The following is a 20,048-nucleotide window of genomic DNA, read 5'->3' as shown; positions in this document are numbered from 1 at the left end:
ATGTAGTGGCCTGGACTCTCTGGCTTGCGTTAAGGGGCCTTGAGGAGCAGCCGCAGGCGATGACTTGACCAAGAGTGGTCCTTAGGAGAAAATTGCTGGCCTTTGCATCTCTCTCTTTGATACTGCAATGAGGAGACCATCAGGAACATGGAGCCTGGCGATCTCGCTGTTTGCCTCATTGCTTATAGGCAGGTGAGAAGAAGGTGGTGGTGGTTCCTGGTTCAGCAAAGGGAGGAGCAGAATCCTCAAGATCAAGGGGTGAAATGACCTCCTCCGCATGCAGAGGATAAACTCCACAGAGCTGTCATTTGTAGGTGCATCGCTGGACCCAGGGTCTGTAGACGGTGCACATGCTACCTGCAGATGAGCGAGAACCAGTGTTGCTGACGCCTGGACATGACAAGGGAACTGGTCACGCACATATGCAACCTTCTGCAGGATTTGGCACCATGGGGACTCAGAGGGCATCCATTTCCACTGGCAGTTAAAGTTACTGCCACATTCAATTTCTATGGCAGCAACTCCTTCCAGGGCTCCACTGGGGACCTTTGCAGGATGTCACAAGCTTCCACCCACAAATGTATCCAGGAGGTCAAGGGCACCCTTTTTGCCAAGGCACAGAACTTTGTCAACTATGACAGAGACCTGACAAACCAGGAAGTAAGAGCGCTGGGATTTGCTGAGATTTCTAGGTGCAGGTGCAGGGTGCCATCGACTACTTAAATCTCCCTGGCAACAAGCAATCCTGTATGTCAACTACAAAGGCTTTCACACTCTCAATGTTCAGCTCGTCTGCGACCGTAACAAATGGATCATGCAGGTGTGTGCAAGATACCCCAGAAACGTCCACAACTTGTACATCCTCAGCAGGTCTCAGATCACTAACTTCTTCCAGGGACCACACAGGATGCAGGGTTGGCTCCCCAGGGACAAAGGATGACACCCATATGACTGCCTCAAACTGCAGCAGAGAGAAGGTACAACGAGGCTCATGCCACAACCCAGAGTTTGGTTCAGCACACCATTGGCATCCTGAAAATGAGGTTCTGGTGCCTGGGCAGAGATGACACAGCACTCCAGTATGCTCCCCAGAGGGTGTCACACATTATAGAGTTATAGTCATAGAGTCATAGAGGTCTACAGCACAGAAAAAGGCCCTTCGGCCCATCGAGTCTGTGCCAGTCAAACAAGTATCTAACTATTCTAATCCCATTTTCCAGCACTAGGCCCATAGCCTTGAATGCCATGGCATCGCAAGTGCACATCCAAATACTTCTTAAATATTATGAGGGTTTCTGCCTCTACCACCCTTTCAGGCAGTGAATTCCAGATTCCCACCACCCTCTGAGTGAGAAAATTCTTCCTCACATCCCCTCTAAACCTCCTGCCCCTTACCTTAATTCTATGCCCCCTGGTTATTGATGTGTCCAATGGGGAAAAGGGGAAAAGTTCCTTCCTGTCTACCCTATCTATGCCCCTCATAATTTTATACGCCTCAATCATGTCCCCCCTCAACCTCCTCTGCTCCAGGGAAAATAACCCCAGTCTTCCCAATCTCTCCTCATAACTAAAACTCTCCAGCCCAGGCAACATCCTGGTAAATCTGCTCTGCACTCTCACTAGTGCAGTCACATCCTTCCTATAATGCGGATTCCAGAACTGCACGCAATACTCTAGCTGTGGCCTAACCAGCATTTTACAGTTCCAGCATACAGCATACAGTTCCTCCCTGCTCTTATACTTTATGCCTCGACTAATAAAGGCAAGTATCCCATATGCTTTCTTAACCATCTTATCTACCTGTCCCGCTACCTTAAGGGACCAGTGGACATGCACACCAAGGTCCCTCTGATCCTCGGTACTTCCCAGGGTCCTACCATTCATCATGTATTCCCATGCCTTGTTTGTCCTGCCCAAGTGCAGCACCTCACACTTATCCAGATTAAATTCCATTTGCCACTGATCAGCCCACCTGACCAGCCCGTCTATGTCCTCCTGTAATCTAAGGCATCCTCCTCACTATTTACCAACCCACCAATTTTTGTGTCATCTGCGAATAGTGGCTTGCTACACGCTGCACAACCTGGCGATGCAATAGGAGGAGGACCTGGTTGATGAAGAGATGCAAGAGCTCCAATGAGGAGGAAGTCAAAGCGGATAAGGGTGATGAGGCGAGGATGCAGGCGATGAGGCCGTTGTACTGGCCAGACAAGGTAGACAATGAGGCCCTTACTGCCACAAAATTCCAGGAGGATGATGACGAGATGTAGTGAGGACAGTCCTGACATCTTCACATTGCATCTGGGAACATCTGACACCTGTCTGGCTGAGGGCAGTGCACACTGGCTCTGTGAAGAGACTCATATCATGGAGAAGTTGCTGAGATAGAAACATAGAAAATAGGAGCAGGAGTAGGCCATTTGGCCCTTCGAACCTGCTCCACCATTCATTATGATCATGCCTGATCATCCAACTCAATAGCCTGCTCCCGTTTTCTCCCCATATCCTTTGATCCCTTTCGCCCCAAGAGCTATATCTAACTCTTTCTTGAAAACATACAATGTTTTGGCCTCAACTACTTTCTGTGATAGCGAATTCCACAGGCTCACCGCTCTCTGGGTGAAGAAATTTCTCCTCATCTCAGTCCTAAATGGTCTACCCCGTATCCTCAGGCTGTGACCTCTGGGTTCTGGACTCCCCCACCCTCGGGAACATCCTTCCGGCATCTACCCTGTCTAGTCCTGTTAGAATTTTATAGGTTTCTATGAGATCCCCCCTCATTCTTCTGAACTCCAGCGAATATAATCTTAACCGACTCAATCTCTCCTCATATGTCAGTCCTGCCATCCCAGGAATCAGTCTGGTAAACATTCGCTGCACTCCCTCTATAGCAAGAACATCCTTCCTCAGATAAGGAGACCAAAACTGCACTCAATATTCCAGGTGTGATCTCACCTCTCTGTATAATTGCAGCAAGACAACCCTGCTCCTGTACTCGAATCCTCTCGCTATGAATGCCAACATACCATTTGCCTTCTTTACCACCTGCTGCATCTGCGTGCTTACCTTCAGCGACTGGTGTACAAGGACAGCCAGGTCTTGTTGCACAATCCCCTCTCTCAATTTATAGCCATTCAGATAATAATCTGCCTTCCTGTTTTTGCTACCAAAGTGGATAACCTCACATTTATCCACGTTATACTGCATCTGCTATGCATTTGCCCACTTACTCAGCTTGTCCAAATCACACTGAAGCATCTCTGCATCCTCCTCACAGCTCACCCTCCCCCCCAGCTTTGTGTCATCTGCAAATCTGGCGATATTATATTTAGTTACCTTATCTAAATCATTAATATATATTTTGAATAGCTGGGGCCCCAGCACCGATCCCTGCGGTACCCCACTAGTCATTGCCTGTCATTCGGAAAAAGACCCGTTTATTCCTACTCTTTGTTTCCTGTCAACCAATTTTCTATCCATCTCAATACACTACCCCCAATCCCATGCGCTTTAATTTTACACCCTAATCTCTTATGTGGGACTTTGTCGAAAGCCTTCCAAAAGTCCGAATAAACCACATCCACTGGCTCCTTCTCATCAACACTACTAGTTACATCCTAGAAAAATTCCAGTAGATTTGTCAAGCATGATTTCCCTTTTGTAAATCCATGCTGACTCTGTACAATTCTGCCACTGTTTTCCAAGTGCTCAGCTATTAAATCTTTTATAATGGACTCTAGAATTTTCCCCACTAATGACATCAGGCTGACTGGTCTATAATTCCCTGTTTTCTCTCCACCTCCCTTTTATAGTGGGGTTGCATTAGCTGCCCTCCAATCTGTAGGAACTGTTCCAGAGTCTATAGAATCTCAAAAGATGACCACCAATGCATCCACTATTTTTAGGTCCACTTCCTTAAGTACTCTGGGATGTAGATTATCAGGCCCTGGGGATTTACCAGCCTTCAATCCCATCACTTTCTCCAACACCATTTCCCTACTAATACTGATTACTACTAATCCTAGGTCCAGTTATTGGTCCAGAAAACCATCCCGTATACACCCCAGGAATTCCTCCTTTACAGTATTACTAATTTGATTTGCCCAATCTACATGCAGATTAAAGTCACCCATAATTACAGATGTTCCTTTATTGCATGTGTCTCTAATTTCCTGTTTAATGCCATTCCCAACATCACCACTACAGTTTGGGGGTCTATATAAAATCCCCACTAACATTTTTTGCCTCTTAGTGTTTCTCAGCTCTACCCATACAGATTCCACATCGTCGGAGCTAATATCTTTCCTCACTATTGTGTTAATTTCCTCTTTAACCAGCAATGCAACTCCACTGCCTTTTCCTTTTTATCTGTCCTTCCTAAATACTGAATATGCCTGGATGTTCAGTTCCCATCCCTGGTCACCCTGCAGCCATGTCTCCGTAATCCCGACTATATCATACCTGTTTACATCTATTTGCGTGGTTAATTCATCCGTTTTATTGCGAATGCTCCTCGCGTTAAGGCACAAAGCCTTAAGGCTTGTCTTTTTAACATTACTTGTCCCGTTCCCACTATTTTTCACTGAGGCCCTGTTTGATTCTTGCCCTTGATTTCTCTGCCTATCATTTTTCTTGTTCCCCTCTGTCTTTTGTTCTTGTCCTTGATTCCCCTCCTCTGACCCCTTGCATAGGTTCCGATCCCCCTGCCATTTTAGTTTAAACCCTCCCCAAAAAAATACAGTGGGCACATGGACTTTAAGACAACTTGATCCTTTGGCAGGCTTCATCACCTGTTCCCTTCGGAACCAAAACTTCACCTGTCAGGAACGGTGACGAGGTGGGGGGCAGCCCCGCCTCTAAGGTGCTGAGAACACACACAGAACATCACGGAACCCAGTGACACTTGGGTAGGAGATTCTTGCAGTAAACAAAATCCACATGGAGGTGCGCACATCACTAATATGGAGAGTGACTTTGAAACCGGGCAATCACTGTGCTTAAAAGGTTACAGACTGCACAGGGGAGAGGCCCTGGATAACGACACTAGCCTTCATTTTGTGCAGGAAGTAATATTTCACATTTGATTGACATGAACAAGGGGCCATAGACAAGGAGAAATTCTTGGGAGTGTATTTACAATGGTCAACATTAAGTACAAGTGATTAACAACCCTGTCCACGTTAATCAACTACGTCTTCTTGACCTTTCTAATCCTGTCACTACATCTTGGTGCTTCCCTAACATTCACAGTGGAGGTGGAGGTGGCCTGCTGACTGCTGCACCCTATTATCTGTGATGACCTTGGCAGGTGTCCTCTGGAGGCCCGAAACCTGGAGGGCCCCCGCCTGCTTTTGGGGTCCTGCTGTGTGTCAGTAGCAGCCTCCTCGGCCTGTGGAGCTGCAGCTGCTGGGATCACAGGAAGAGGGGATTTGGATAGGCCGGACACTCCCAGAGTCACCTGGGTAGATGTCTTGTGGTGTGCACCTGTTGATCCTCCTCCCCATGGGTGCCTAACGGCCCCTGGATGACTCCTTGAGGAGAAAGGGTAGCTGGAGTGAGATCGAGCTGCCCCGCATCCCTCTCGCGTACACACTGTTGGAGGCCAACTATGGCGATGGCGTTCATCCCGGGCAGCAGTACAGGAGGGACACTCTGGACCACAGTCTCAATGGCGGCCGCCATCCTGCCAGTGTTGACCTTGGTGTGTTGGCATGCCGGCACTATCACCTCAGCCTTACGTTGGACGGATTCTCCATCGTGCCTTGCAATCTGAGGAGTACAGCGGACATCCTTCCCTGATGTTCCTGAGCTTGCCTTTGCAGCTCCAGCAACTGTGACATGACCGAGTCCAGAGGCTCGTCGTCTGACTCAGACTCACCAAATTTCTGGCCTCCAGCGGTCCTTCGAGTGCCGGACAGCTGGGAGGTCCCTGCCTCCACCTGCTGCGGATCAGTGTGATGTGCTCACCAGATTGTGATCTCGAGGCTACTATAAAGTTAGGTGCCACTGAGCTGTGTGTCTCTGCGCTGACGGAGGGTGTGGGTGAGCGCTGTGATGGGACCCCAAGGAGGGTGCCTTTAGATTCCTCTTCAGAGGTTTCTTTGGGGCTTGATTGGAGGCCCTAGGTCATGGACTCTGTCGGCTGTTTCCCAGATATGCCTGCGGAAGCAATGGGGGATAATTAGTGCATGGCAGTGGCCTGTGAAACAGGACACATCACTCACAGCATGGTTGTCTGATGGATGCTGCACTGCTGGATCCTCATTTGGTGGAGCACCCGCCAACCTCCCCATCAGCACAGGAACGGTCCAGATCCTCGTCCACCAGCTGGATGGCTCTGTTTTCAAAGTCCATGAGGACCTTGATTTCAGTAATTCCTCCACCAGTCTGCAACCCCGCCCTCTTGTCGTGAGCCAGCTTGTCCTGCATGAATAGAGATGGAGAGAGCATAAGCAGGACGCCTGCCAGGCCAGATGTGAAGTATGCCTGGCATGTGTGGGTGGTGGACAGGATGAGGATAATGAAGGTGCATGTGAGAGGTTGATTGGTGATGTCTCTTGAACCAACAATGAGTGAGGGCCCTGTGGATGAGTGATGGGTTTGTGAGTTGAGAGTGATGAGAAGAGTGACTTAACCTGAAGGAATGGAGGAGACCATTCATCCTCTTGTGGCACTGGGTGGCTGTTCTCTTTTGAAGTGCGTTGGCGCTCACCACGGCCTCCCAAGCCTGGTTGGTCACGCTGCTGCCCATCGTGCAGCCAGAGCAGGGGTAGAGGACATCGTGGCGGTGTTCCATGGCATCCAAAATGTGCATCCTTAAACCTGGGGCTGCAGTCTTTGCCTTTCGTGAACATCTTCCCTGCTGTAGTCCTGGGCTGGAAGCACTGAGATGTGTGCGTGTGGCTGTATTTTAAATATGGCACCCGGCGTGATGAAGCGGCAAGGTGATGGCGTGGTGGGCGAATGAGAGCCCACCCACCATGGAAATGGCGTGTTTCTTGGAAAGGCATAATTAACGCGGTGGGTATGGGACGAAAAGGCATGAAAAGCTGCCATTGCGGCCGGCAGGTAAAACATCGTTTTACCCACCCACTTCCACACTTAATGCAAATCTGGGAGGATTCTGCCCTCTGTTTGAGGGTAAGAAATTTGGAAAGGCAGCTAGTGTCTTAAGCTTAAATAAAGGCAATTACAAGGATAAGAAGTCAGAGTTGGCTAAAGTGGACTGGCAAAATGTGCAGGATTTTTAGGATGTGGGGTTTCCTGCCCTGCTACCCAAGAGTCAGCAGGGAGTGCATCCCCACCGTTGACAGCAGCCCCACAGGCATTTAACACTGCAAGAAGCATTAATGGGACTTGCGTCCCTCACTCGGGGGAAGTCCTGCCTCAGAGCTGCTGGCTAATTTTTAGTGCCAACAATGCCAGTGGCATCAGTGGTCCCAATTGGGTCTACAAGCAGTCCCCAAATTTTAACGACTAGGTAAGTGTGGGGTGTCTTGCTGTGGGGAGGTGAGATGACGCCCAGAGGTGGAACCTTGACAGAGATGCTGGGAAGAAGAGAGCACCCATGAGGGGCAGATCTTGGGAGGGTGCCTGATGTGGAAAGGGGGCACTTGAGGGAGGCATCCTTCTCTTCTCACTGGAGGCCCGAGCCAGGTGACCTGTTGGGCTTCCCCTGTCACTGAACTCCTCCTAGACTCAAAATTGAGATCAGGTGGGAAGCGGACCTTGCATAGCCAATAATTGAGCACTTAAGGGCCTCAGTTGGGGTGAGAACGAGCAGGCCACCCTAGGCCTCGCCTTCCCCATGTAAAATTTGCAGACAGTTCAGGGGTTCAGGGGTAGGTGGGAGGGCGGCATGAAGGCCACCAGTGAAATTTTATGCGCCCCCCCCACCCGCCACTATTACCACCCTGCCAGCAGGGCAGCTGTAAAATTCTCAATAGGTTAAAAGGTTCAGAAGCAGTGGCAGACATTTAAGGGGGTGTTTTATAATTATCAAAAAATATGTATTCGATTGAGAAAGGAGGACTCTATTAGAAAATGCAACAAGCTTGGCTAACTAAGGAAATTAATGATGTTATTGAATTGAAAGAGAAGGCACACAATGCTGTGAAGATTAGTGGATAAGCCAGAAGAATAGGAACATTTTAGAAACCAGCAGAGGATGACTAAAAATATTAAAGAGGGAAAAATTATTGTAAGACAGTAAACTAGCAAGAAATATAAAAACTGACCATAAGCGCATCTACATATACAAAGCATATAAAAAGGTAAAGAACAGCTAAAATAAGCATTGGTCCCTTACAGGATGAGACAGGGGAATTAATAATGTGAAACAAAGAAATGGCAGAGATTTTGAACAAGTATTTTATATCTGTCTTCATCATAGAACATACAAAAAAATCCCAAGAATAGGAAAAAAATCAAGAAGCAAAAGGGGGGGAGGGAGGAACTTAAAACAATCACTATCACAAGAGGAAAAGTACTAGGGGCAGAATTTCCCCCCCCCATTAGGGGGGAAGTTTAAGAGCGGGCGTGCGGAGGCCTGCTTCCAATCGGGCCACCATTTTACATGGGCGGGCCAGTTAAGGCCCACCCAGCGTGACGTCAGCACGGAAGCGCTAGGCGCTCCCTGTGTGGACGGGGGTGGGGGGGGTGGATTCCCTGAGCCAAGAGTGCACTGTTTCGCGCAGGCACACGAAAGAGTGCACTCATCTCCCTGAGGCGAAGTGCTGCCTTAGGGAGCTCGACTGTACAATAAAAAATGTAAAAAATAGAAAAAAAAAAATTCCCTGACATGTGCCCTCATGTGACACTGTCACATAAGTTGGGACAAGGTTGGACGGGCAGGTCCATTAATTAGTTTAATGACTCTATCAATGGCCTCAATTGGCCATTGACAGGTTAGCAGGCACACAGCTGATCGTGCTGAGCCCCCGCCTACCTGAAAATTTAAATAGGGCGGGGTGACGTCAGGAGTTCCGCCCGACGTCACCGCGCATCATTTTACTCGTCAGCGAGTGGGCCCTGCCCCCACTCGTCGACCGGGAAATCCTTGCCTAGGAAAACTAATGTGACTGAAGGCTGACATGTCCCCTGAACCTGATGGCCTGCTTGCTAGGGTATTAAAAGAAGTTGCTGCAGAGATAGTGGATGCACTCCATCATATTCCAAAATGCATTAGATTCTGGAAAGGTCCCAGTAGATTGGAAAACCACAAATGAAACACCTCTTCTCAAGAAAGGAGGGATTCAGAAAACAGGAAACTAACTGATTAGCTTAACATCTGTCATTGGGAAAATGCAAGAATCCATTCTGAAGGAAGTAGTATTAGGACATTTAGGCAATCATAATACAATAAAGCAGAGCCAATGTGGTTTTATGAAAGGAAAATTGTGTTTGACAAATTTATTAGTGTATTAATGTTCTTTGAGGATGTACCAAGCAGGACAGATAAAGGGGAACCAGTAGATGTAGTGTATTTGAATTTTTGAATTTTGATAAAGCATTCAATAAGTTGCCACATAAAAAGTTACTGAGCAAATTAAGAGTTCATGGCATTGGGAGTAATATGTTAGCATGAATAGAGGATTGGCTAACTAACAGGAACTGGAGAGTCGGGATAAATGGTCATTTTCAGGTTGGCAAACTGTATCTAGTGGAGTGCTACAGGGATTGTGCTGGGTTCTCAATTATTTATATTAATCACCTGGATGACGGGACCGAGTATATGGTAACCAAATTTGCTGACAATACAAAGAATGTAAGTTGTGAGGAGGACAAAGATTCTGTGAGTGGGCAAAAAATTGGCATATGGAGTATAATGTAGGAAAATGTGGGGTTGTCTACTTTGATGGGAAGAACAGGAAAGCAGAATATTATTTAAATGATGAGAGAGATAACAATGTTGCGGTACAGAAGGATCTGGGTGGCCTTGTACATGAATCACAAAAACTTAGCATGTAGATATAGCAAGTAATTAGGAAAGCAAATGTAATGTTGGCTTTTATTGCAAGGAGGATGGAGTATAAAAGTAGGAAGTCTTGCTTCAACTTTACAGGACATAGGTGAGACCACACCTAGAGTACTATTTAGTTTTGGTCTCTACTTATGGAGGGATATAGTTGCATTAGAAGCAGTTCAGAGAAGGTTCACAGGGCAGATTCCTGGGATGAATGGGTTGCCTTCTGAGGAAAGGTTGAGCAGGTTGGCCTATACTCATTGGAGTTTAGAAGAATGAGAGGTGATCTCATTGAAATTTAAAATTCTGAGGGGGCTTGACAGGGTAGCTGCTGAGAGGATACTTCCCCTCAAGGGGGAATCTAGAACGAGGGGGCACAGTTTCAAAATAAGGGGTCTCTCATTTATAATGAAGATGAGGTGGACTTTCTTCTCTCAGAGGATTGTTAATCTTTGGAATTCGCTTCCCCAGAGCGCTTTGGAGGCTAGGGTCATTGAATATATGCACAACTGAGTTAGGCAGATTTTTGATTGACAAGGGAGGGGCAGGCAGGAAAGTGGAGTTAATGCCAATATCAGATCAGCCATAAGCTTATTGAAGGAAGTTAGTTAGTTTTTGATCTACAAAGGAGTGAAGGGTTATGGGGGGTGGGGTGGGGCGACACCAAGTGGAGTTAAGGCCACAATCAGATCAGCAATTATCTTATTGAATGGTGGAGCAGGCTTGAGGGGCCAAATGGTCTACTGCTTTCTTTCTTAGGTTCTTCTGTTAGTGAATATATACTGGGGCTAAAAACTAAATCTATTGCGCCTTTTCTATTCTCATCAGTCTCTCTGCCAATATAAGTACTGGTTAAAAAGTTGATTATGGAAAAGAAACTTTAGGGGATGCATTATATAATTGTACCATTAAAGGTCATCATTTATGGTGGTCTGTTCTTTTCACAGGAGTGAATAAGGAAGACACCTGCAGAATTGCATTGAAGTTATAGGGACTAATTTTCCTCCATGACCTGTGTCTAGGTACATAGCAATCAGAATGTACTGATCTGTGCTCCACTGGGATGCAGGTCGGCCTGCCCATGTTTCCTGTGTTTGCCCTTTGCTTGGAATGCACATGTACTGAATGTCATTGCCACAAGATGCTGCCCATTTGTGAGAGGCAGGTCTTATGCAGCTGTGGGCCTTAATGGCCTACAATAGCTTTAAGGAGCAGTGGTTTTGTGCTGGGCTGACTCTGTTGTAGGGCTGCTTTACCAGCAATGGTATTTTAATACATTTGCGCGTTTTATTATTAATTTGGCTGCATTTGGGGTTTTTGGTCTCTCAGTTATGTATTCCTGTTCACAATTGGTTCAGAAACTTGTTATGTCTGTTAGCACTAGAGGTAGCTGTAGGATGCCCTACTTTAAGAATGACACATAACAACGTTGCTTCAGTAAAGGAGGGCGGTCATGGCCCAACTGTCAAAGGCTGTGGCCTGGTAACTATGGCAGGAAGTGGCCAAGATGCACAGTGTAAGGATGTCACACAGTGGCACAAAAAACTGTCAAATCATCTCACTGGAAGGGTGCAGCGGACAAGCACATGGGTAATCATTATCAACTCACCAAATAGGAAAAAGCCTTTTGGGGAGAGTGCCAACTGCATGCTATTCATTATATGAAAAAGTACTTCCTGATTTCCCTTCGAAATGACCTAGCTCTAATTTTAAGATGATATTTCTTCCAGGAAATAATTTATCTCTATCTACCTTTTTGAATCGTTTAAACATTTTAAACATCTTGAGCAGATGACCCCTCAATCTTCTATACTCAGGGGAATAGCAGGGAAGCAACAGTTGTTATTTGGTTCAAGCACAGGTTTTTTCAATAAAGGCATATGGTAAATTTATCTGGCAGCTGCAGATGGTTTTGTGAGGTAATCGCCACTGCTTCATAGTTCTCCTGATTTGCAGTCTCAAGAATCTCTTCATTTTCCTCTTGATCTGGGGGTCTCAAGAATCTCCTCATTGTCCTCCTGATCTGGGGTCTCAAGAATCTCCTCATTGTCCTCCTCATCTGCAGTCTCAAGAATCTCCTCATTGTCATCCTGACCTGCAGTCTCAAGAATCTTTTTTCCCTCCTGATTTGCTGTCACAAGAATCTCTTCATTCTCCTTCTGATCTGCAGTCTCAAGAATCTCTTCATCATCCTCCTGACCTTCAGTCTTATGAATCGCTTGTTCATACTCCTAATCTGAAGTCTCAAGGATTTCTTCTTCATCCTCCTTATCTGCAGCTCTTTCATGTGGATCCTTTTTTCCAGTACAATAATGAGCAGAATGCAATAAACCTTTAGGTTCCAGGTGATTTTGACCAACTGGTACTGCAGAACACCCATGACATGTTCAAATGCCAGCAGTGCTACTTGAGAATGTCTGCTGTGTTCTAAGTTATGGCTCTGGTAGTGCCATCAACTGATGTAGTGGTGGGTTGTGTTGATCCCAAACAATAGCTAGATACTTGACAGCCACTTGCATAATACCATGATGATGACACATCAGATGTACATTTATGAAGTAATAAACCTTCCAGTTCATGTATGGGACACCCCTGCCAGGAGCAACACAATGGGTTACATGTACCCTATCTGTTACCTCATGTACTTTAGGAAATCCTGTCATTCAGAAAAAAAATGTCTGCCTGGACTGCTATATCTCATGGGACAAAATAAGGGTGTTTGCTTTTATGAACAAGTTATCTGTTTCTTGCTTTATACTCTTAAGTATGACGGACAGACTGATGTATATACCTTCTGTGCCACCCTGGAATGAAACTAAGCTAAAAACATCTAATGCAGTAATCACTTTGGCAAAAGGATTTGATTGTCCAGGCATATAAGTCATGAAAGCTAGTCAAAAATTATAAAAAGTAATCAAAGAGGCTAATGGAATGTTGCCTTTATCTCAGTGTATTGATGGTTTAACAATCCTCCCTGATCTCGTAATGGTATGACTTTCCTGAGATCTATATTTATCATTGGGTGTTCTTGACTTGTAGGTGTGTTGGTATCTTGTGTATTGTCAGAGTGCTGCTTGTTTGCACGGTGTCTTCCACAATTTCACTCTCTGAGTCCATCTTTGAATGTGTTTTAGACACAGGTTGGAAAATTCCTTTAGCTGGTTTCTGTTCCTTCTCAACGTTGTTCCATTTGGTGTTGTGACTTCATAGGATCTAGACTCATTGCACACTTTGGATACTTCTGCAGGTAACCAAGTTCCCTATGTAGGATGTATGACTTGAACCTTTTGTCCTAAGTGCAGAGTTGGCAGTTCTGCACCTGTACACTGTCTTCATTCTTCCTTGTTTTTCAAGAAGTTTCTTCTGTACTTTCAATAAATGGGACAAGTGATGGCTTGGCAAGATTGTCCTAACCTACCTTCCAAACGTGATTTCTGCTGGTGACAGTAAGCCCATGACTAAAGCTGTTGCTCTTAAATATAACATGGCAATATGGTGATCTTGTTTTGGTTCCCTGCATTTTATGGTTAATGACTTAACAGTGCAAACCATTTGCTCGGCGAGATTGTTGGATCTGGGCTAGTGTGGCAAGGCTGTCCCATTTAGCACACATGTCACTATGAGGCCTGTCAGTGTACTGTGGCCCATTGCCTAATATGATCTCTGCAGGCATACCAAACAAGCTGAAAATTTAACTCATTGGGCAGAATTTTCTGCCTACCGGGTGGGCGGGCCCGACCTAATCTCCGGTGGGCGGGGAGCCGATCCCCACCACCATTTTAAGTGGGCGGGCCAATTAAGGCCCGCCCAGCGTGACGCCGAGTGGGAAGCGCTATGCACTTCCTGTGAGGACGGGGGGGGTGGGGGGGGATTCCCCAAATGCGAGAGTGCGCTCTTTCACGCATGTGCACAAAAGAGCGCACATCTCCCTGAGGCTAAGTGCTGCCTCAGGGAGATCACTGAAAGTTGTGCAAAGATTAAAAATAGAAAAATAAAAAAATCCTTAACACGTCCCCCTCATGAGACAATGTCACATGAGATGGGACATGTTAATAAATTTCACTAAAACTTTAATATTAAAGTTTTTTAAATCCTACATGAAACCTCATCCCGCCGGTGGATGAGGTTACATGTTTTTTCAGAAGCCTGCTGGGGCTCCTGGCCTGCCCACCAACCTTAAGGTTGGATGGGCAGGTCCTTTAATTGTTTTAATTATACTGTCAATGGCCTTGATTGCCCATTGACAGGTTGGCGGGTGCACAGCTGATTTGGATGTGCGCCCGTCTTCCTGAAAATTTAAATTGGGCGGGATGACGTCGGGGGTTCCCCCCGAAGTCATCCTGTGCCATTTTGCGCGTCGGTGAGCGGGCCCCGCCCCCTGCTCGCCGACAGCAAAATGCAGCCCATTGTGTCTGCTACGCACGCACTTTAGGTGTCCTTCAATTGTCTGATGAGTGGAATATTGGAAAAGTAGTCAGTGATTAGGAGAAAGTCATTGCCATGGATAGTGAATAAACCTGTTGTGATTTTAGACCAAGGGTACGATGGAACTTTGAGGGTGTAAAAGTTTTTTGCATTGATATGGCTGGCATCTCTGCATGCTTCGCACATCATCACTGTCTTCTCGATATCGTTGTTGATCCTTGGTCAATACACTGCATACTTTGCCAGCCGACTTGTTCATTCTATGTCCATATGGCCCTGGCATAACTGTGACAATATGTCCTATGGAAGAGCTTCATGCTGTCCTGAAAATCATGCCTCTTGAATTACCTAGTTCATCTCTGTACGGCCAAAAACATCTGAGGGTGTCTGGCACTTCTTGTATCGGATCAGGTCAATCTCCTACAGTGATTCTCCATAATGCCTTCAGTCGTGGATCATTTGCAGTTTCCTCCTGAAGTTGGTTGCACTTGTGTTGATCAAAATTGATCTTCAACATTGAGTACATCTTCTGTCAGTGTCTATGCTGTCTACTTGTAGGTCTAGCGAGATACCCGCAGTTTTTCTTTCATTGGATAATCTGCTCAGTGTGTCTTAAGGAACTACTGCTACTAGGTTTGACATGAACTTCAAAGTTGAAGCCCTGTATTTTTATCAGAAGTCACTGTAGTCTGGGTGGCGCACTTGTCAGTGGCCAGCACCAAATCTTTTTCAATGGTTTGTGGTCAGTTTCCACAATGAATCGTTTATCTAATAGGTGTACATGTGGAACCTTGTGATACCGAATACCAGAACGAGTGTTTTACTGTCTATCTTTCAATAATAGGATTGCTCTTGTGATAGACTTTTGGAACCAATTGCAATTGGTTTGTCATCTTGCATAATGCACACTCCTAACCCTTTCTGAGATGTGTCAACTTATAAGATTGTCTCCTTCTCTGGATCATAGTTTTGTAGAACACATGTCTCTCCTCACAGTGCCTGTTTAAGTGACTAGAACACGTGTTGATGGACATCCTGTCATACATATGGAACATCCTTCCTTAGCAGCTCTCTAAGTGATGATGCTCTATTGGAAAAGTTTGGTATGTAAGGTGCTAAGAAGTTGAAAAATCTGAGGCATCTCTGCAAGTCTTCTTTGCCCTGGAGTGTAGGCATGTCTTTTACATCTTAGAGTTTGCCTGGGTCAGGACATATCGCACAACTTGAATAGATAGAACTGAAAGAGTTAATCTGACCCACATTCACCTGGCATTTCTTGCTGTTGAAGATGAGCCCTTTATGACGACCTGCTGCCATCACTAAGTGTAGATTTCAGTTTCTCCTCTTTGTCCAGTTACAATAGCTTCATATTTTCTGCCATCTTTTAGCAGTTTGGTCAATATCGTGACCTTTTCCTCCAAAAGAGCTTTTTGGAAAGCTTCACTTACTGTTTAAGCTATACCAGCTCCATCATTTGTTTGGACAACTCAGCTTCTGAGAAATCACAGTCCTTGCCCTTATCATGGCACCTGCTGATGAACTGATTGATCTTGTGGCTATTGTCTATCAGCCATCAGCTCTAAATGATGTATTCTTTACAAGAAGCTGATCCTCCAGCATGGTCCACAACTTGGCAAGATCCTTCTGATCTTCCTCAGACAGGCCTGAGGTGTTGACTCTGTGCAAGCCCTTGTTTCCAATAGCTATCTTTATTTTCACTGCTCATTTATCCAGTTCTTTAATGGATAAACCTGAAAAGCACAGCTCCATTCTTTGTTTAAAAAGCCTCAATTCACATAGGACATCTGTGGCCTTCCAATTCATGCTGGGGAATTTGGTCATCTTCCTGATGTTTCCTTTTACAAATGCTGTCGACATGTAGAGGATTTGTAACTTCTTTACTCCATGGGGCGATCCAGCAATGAAGCTACTGTGTTTTTCTTTTTTTCCCCCCCTCTTTTTCTTTTGGCTGGAGTTTGTTTTTTTTTCTGATTTGCATGCTTTCTGCCTTTTGCATGAGAATGGCACCTGAGGACAACGAGGCCCAGCAGCTTGTACTGTTCAACTAAAAGTCGACTGTCCGATTCCCCACCGCTCCGGTTATCCCCAAATCAGGTACTCACTGCTCTGTGAAATACTGTTTGTAGACGGACTCTGCCTCCTGGGGTCTTCAACGCATATACAGCCTTTGTAAAGCACAAAATCTTGTCTGTGGCTTTTCTAGTGATTTTCAAATCTTCGTCATTTTGTTTAAGAGGAACCATACCTCACTATGTTGTATTTCTAAGTTTGTTTAATAGGGACTTACCAATCTCAAACAGAGCTGGTAAACTAAATGTAGGTTTGGTTTATTTGAAGATGTTTTACAGGATTGCTCAGCAGACAGATCTGCTATAAAGATTCAACAGCTACTGCTAACAAGAGATTACAGCTGCAATTCCTTCACACGGCATGCTGCGAACTAAACTGAAAGTTCCTCTGAACAATGCTTGCTGTTCACATGATTTATATCCTGGCTCCTTACTCATTAGCATATTCTCTATTAAAGCAATATCACAATGGTAGGGTGGCAGGTGGGTAGAGTGACAGGATGGCAGATGGATAGGGTGATAGGTGGGTGAGGTGGGTAGGATGGCAGGCGGGTGATGTGACAGAGGGTACAAATCTAAGAGTGCACCAGCAGATAAGGCTAGAGGTTGCAAAAATAGTAAAAAGACAACTAAAGGCTCTGTATCTGGATGTGTATAGCATTCATAACAAAATGGATGAATTGTCAACTCAAATAGAAATAAATGTATATGATCTGATAGCCATCACACAGACATGGCTGCAAAATGAGAACGGCTGGGACCTAAATATTCCAGGGTGCATGACATTTTGGAAGGACAGGAAGCTAGAAAAGGTGGAGGGGTAGCTCTGTTAATCAAGGATGATATTAGTACAATAGAGAGAGATTACCTTAATTCTAAAGATCAAGATGTAGAATCAGTTTGGGTAGAGATAAGAAATAGCAAAGGTAAGAAGTCACTTGTGGGAGTAGTTTATGGATCTCCTAACAGTAAATATACTGTAGGATGGGTTATACAGGGAGAAATAATGGGAGCTGATGAGAAAGGTACGATGATAATCATGGGTGGTTTTAATCTACATACAGATTGAGTTAATCAGATTGGCAAAGGTAGCCTGGGAGATGAGTTCATAGAGTGTTTTCGGGACAGTTTCTGAGAGCAGCACATTCTAGAGCCAACCAGAGAGCAGGCTTTTCTCGATCTGGTAATGTGACTTCTGATAGGATTAGTTAATGACCTCATAGTAAAGACACCCCTAGATAGCAGTGATCATAACATGATTGAATTTCGCATTCAATTTGAGGGAGAGAAGAGTGGGTCTAAGACTATTGTTTTAAATTTAAATAAGGGCAAAGAAGAGGATAGGAAGACAGAGACTAGAGTTTTCCGGCTCCATTCGCAACCTGCGTCATGGCAGGCGGGTGGGTACAATATAGTGAGAAGGCCAAAAATTGGTTTTACGCTGGCGTGTAAGTACAACAGGAACGTCTAATGGTGTCCACGACAATCCCGCTGGGAGGCCGGTATGAACCTGCTTTGCATCCGCTAATGGAATGCAAAGTAAGACCCAACTGGAATCTTTCCCCACGCCAGATTTACCGTTACACCGGTGGAAAAACACATTGGCCAAGAACATGTCTGGACAAGTGTGATGTGCAGAAGCCGGGACTTACCATTAGGGCCTTGCTCAGATCACAGACATCCAAGGAGCAGAAGATGCTGGAGCCCTACAGCTACCAGACCGTGGAGGAACACGTGCATCACATGCTGGGTGGATTCTCATGGACACAGTTCTGCCGCGAAGCAGCTCACAGAGGTGGGGAGGTCTCTGTTGATGTCTCGGGTCTGCTTCGGATCATCATGGTCTTGGCCTTAAGCTGATATGGATGATTGGGGAGGAGGGAGAGGGAAAGGTCCAGCTGTGAGTGGGAGAGGAAGGTGCACCAGGGTGATTGGGGAAGGGGAAATGATGGGGGAGCTGATCAGAAACATAATGCCTACCATGGCTGTTAAAATCAAAAGTGAGCGGAGCCTCGTGTGGATGGGAGTGTGATCAGTGGGTGGATGGAGATGCAGATTAGCTCAGATGGACAACTGGAGGAGAACCCCAGCAGGCAGCACTGAAAATGCTCGGGACAGTGAGATGAGTGCAAGGAGGAAGGATCCGCATCTGTGGGAGAGTGCTTGCAGGAGGCTCCGAAAGGCCCTGCTCCACACACACTCCTCCCTCCTCCAGCTGCATGCAGCAGAATTGCTAGTGGGCTGCGGGCAGGGTGGCGGAAGAATGCAGTGGGAGGACTCGCGAAGCCTGTAAATTAAGCTAAAAGACAAAATTATACATTATTCAGTGAAAATGAATATATTTTCAGATATATATTTACAAAGTGACAAAATGTGTTCGCCTGTGCAACCACTTATGATCAGAAATTCTTAAATTTTCTAAGCTTATCACTTCTTCTAAGTGCTGCTCTGACATACGCAGGAGGGGTGGAGACAGCTGTGCAATGGTTGGTCCTGTTGCCTTTGATGACTTTGGCGTGCATCGTCTGAAGAGCTGAGGCCTTGAGGGCCCTTGCTTTCTTTGGCTGTCCTCCTGTGGGCCAGCTGCTCCCTCTGTGGCAACAGAGGACGAGGTTGAGGAGGCCACGGGCAAATGGGACTCCGAAGTAGCGGACAGCCTCTCAGATTCCTGAGTGGATGACCCAGGGGTGTCCAGCTGCTGCTCCTCCCCTCTTCAGGTGCCCGAGGGCCCCGGCCTGACTCCTTGATGGGAAGGAGCACCTGGAGGGATGTCAAGATGCCTTGTTTTCCCCTCGCGCTGCCACTGCAGGAACTCACCCATGGCTACCACGATGGAGTGCAGCTCTGCCCGCATCTCCGCATTCTGCTGAACCAGGGCTCCATGGCGTCCAGCATCCTTCCCATGTGCGCATGTGTGGGCACCACTTCATCAGAGAGCAGGCAGATGCACTCCTCCAACTCGTGAGCTACTCTGTTGAGGGATTCCAACAGCTCGGCGTGATGTTCCCCCACCTTCTGCTGACCCTCCACGATGACCAGGAAGGCCGAATCCAGAGGCTCATCATCTGATTCACACCTCTCAGAAGCCTCTTCCCCAGCAGTCCTCCGAGTGCTGGGGAGCTCGGCTGAACCTGCCTCTTCCTGCTGCGGACACATGTCCGTGCGGTGACCACCAGATTGTGAACCCAAGCCTGCTCTAGATCTAGGTCCCATGAAGGTGTGTCTCTGCGCTGGTGGAGGGTGTGGGTAAGTGCTGTGATGGGTCTTCCAGGCTGCTTATTTCCAGCTCTTCAATGGAGGTGTCCTCTTGGCTGGAGGTGAACAACTGGATGGAGCTAAGGGACTGGCTGGCTGAGGGCATCAATTACTTGGCAGAGCTCCCTGTGAACCAAAGTACAGATAAATAAAGTGCATGTTAGCATAATCAAAAGCAGTAGAGAGAGCAGTCAAAGTTGCATTGAGAGAGGGATAATGTGGTGCAGGATCCTCACTGGGTGTTCACCGCCGACCTCACCGTCACCACAGGCATGGTCAACATCCTCACCAGTCAGCGTGATGGCACACTCCTT

Source organism: Cetorhinus maximus, chromosome 7 (assembly GCF_964194155.1).
Source record: "Cetorhinus maximus chromosome 7, sCetMax3.hap1.1, whole genome shotgun sequence".
In the NCBI taxonomy this organism is placed as follows: Eukaryota; Metazoa; Chordata; class Chondrichthyes; order Lamniformes; family Cetorhinidae; genus Cetorhinus; species Cetorhinus maximus.
The sequence above is the reverse complement of the archived record's forward strand: the minus strand, read 5'-3'. Positions refer to the sequence as shown.